General features: G+C 40.3%; 1 non-coding gene across 1 annotated transcript; it reads left to right on the forward strand.

Moving 5' to 3' along the window:
- Positions 1 to 880: 880 nt before the first annotated feature.
- On the forward strand, positions 881 to 953 carry TRNAE-CUC (transfer RNA glutamic acid (anticodon CUC)). The gene has a single exon. It is a non-coding gene; the product is annotated as a tRNA-Glu (tRNA).
- The last annotated feature ends 1,246 nt before the right edge of the window (positions 954 to 2,199 follow it).

Consider the following 2,199-nt stretch of genomic DNA (forward strand, 5'->3'; position numbering starts at 1 on the left):
ATCCCAAATGAGTTGTCTGTCCTTGAAACAGATTTCCTGGTCATGGTAGGTATTTAAATCTAAATGAGAAATAGCCAATTTAACAGGGACTCTAAATGCTAAAAATAATTTAGTCATGTTTAATGACAACTTTTTGAAAGAAGAACACTTTCTTCTTAATTTTTGAAAACTTAATTTTTTCTTTTAATATATAAGCAGCTCAAGATAGTCAATAAAGAATAACAAGCATAGAAATTTAAAAACTAAACACAATTAGAAAAAATAACACCAAAAACTGCAAGTGACTAATAAATACATTGAAAGACCTTTCAATCTCATGAGCAAGCTTATGTAATCTCACATAAGGGAACATGAGACAGCTGCACAGCCTAACTCTTCTAATGACTGATGAGTGAACAAGCAGAAAAAATCAACATAAAGATGAATAAATTCTTCAGCATAAGTTGGTGGGGGAGGGGCAATAGCCTAAGTTAGGTGGAAAAGTTTTCCTCTAAATTAGATTTACATGGGAAAAAAGAAATCAAACCTGTTAGTGTTGTTATCAACACACTTGCCAAGCCTGTTAGCATAATTGGAGCTCCTCCCCTCTCCACCTTCCCTTACCAGCTTGGCTTCCCACCATCCTTCTCCACCATTCTCTTCCACCCCAACACAGCTGCATACTCCCTATCTCAGCAATTTTTATCCATTTGAAGTTCACCACATACTTTGTGGTATTTCATCGTCCATATCTGGAAGATGCTTTACTCTTTGCATTACCTCAATTGTTCAGTTTCTTAAATCATCTGGCTCACTTATTCAAAAACACTATTTTTATTGACTACCAGCTTAGTAACTGGCACTCTGCTAGGTACTGGATTTAAAAAGATAAACAGGGACTTCCCTGGTGGTCCAGTGGCTAAGACTCTGCACTCTCAATGCAGGGGGCCCAGGTTCGTTCCCTGGTCAGAGAACTAGATCCCACATGCCACAACTAAGAGTTCACATGCCACAACTAAAGATCTTGCATCCTGCAACTAAGACCCAGCATAGCCAAAGAAATAAATAAAAATAAATATTTTAAAAAGATAAACAGAACATAGTTCCTCTTCTCTAGAAGCCTGCATTCTAATCAGGAAGAATTGGAAGAAACAGTTGTTAGGGTTTGTAACCAAGTTGGGCTTCCCTGGTGGTTCAGATGGTAAAGAAACCACCTGCAATGCGGGAGACCTGGGTTCAATCCCTGGGTTGGGAAGATCCCCTGGAGGAGGGCATGGCAACCCACTCCACTATTTTTTACCTGGAGAATCCCCATGGACTGAAGAGTCCATGGGGTCACAAAGAGTTGGGCACAGCTCAATGACCAAGCACAGCCAACACAGCACATGACTGAGATAATCATGGGATCTACTAGCGCAGGGGGCGCCCAGAGGAGGTGCTGTGTCCATGGAAGATGACATCACCGGTGGGAGTGAGCCTGACAAGGAGCAGGTGGTGGGACATTCTGGAAAGATCAACTGGTGGAAGAAGAAGTGAGTGATAACACATGATCCCAAAACGTGACTACAAAATAAGCTGCAATTATCCACATCCTCCCTCGAAATATATATATATCCCACAAACCACAGACTCCTCCATCTCAATGAAAGGTAATTTGGTTCATCCAGACACTCAACAGGATACCTTAGACATATCCTCAAGTCCCTCATTATCTCACATTCCACAGGCGATCAATAGGCAGATTTTATCATCCCTACCTTTGGTAAATATCCGGAATGCAATATAGTCTTGGAGGATTCATGTATGCCTACTTGAGGACTTTATATAGGATTTTCTTCTACCTGAGACATATTTCCCTTGTAAACTGAGTGACTCTCTCTCTCTCTCTCTCTCCTTTGGAGTGGCTGTTCATATATCAACTTCTCAGGAAGTAATGTTCTGACCACACCCAAAACAGAATAGTGACCCAGACACTCTGACACTCCTTCCTCCCATTACTCTATTTGCCTCCAGAACATTCATCAGTATGTAACATATGTTACATTTGCAACTTCTGTCTCCACTTTTTACAACATAAACTGCACCAACAGAAGGGTTTTGTGTGTTTCATACATTTCTTTCTTCCTATGCCTAACTCAGTAACTGGAACATAGCAGTCACTCTATAAGTACTTACTGAATAAATTAATTAAGCAAGTAACAAACTACCAGTTTACTGGCT

This window comes from Odocoileus virginianus, chromosome 24 (genome assembly GCF_023699985.2).
Source record: "Odocoileus virginianus isolate 20LAN1187 ecotype Illinois chromosome 24, Ovbor_1.2, whole genome shotgun sequence".
Taxonomy (NCBI): domain Eukaryota; kingdom Metazoa; phylum Chordata; class Mammalia; order Artiodactyla; family Cervidae; genus Odocoileus; species Odocoileus virginianus.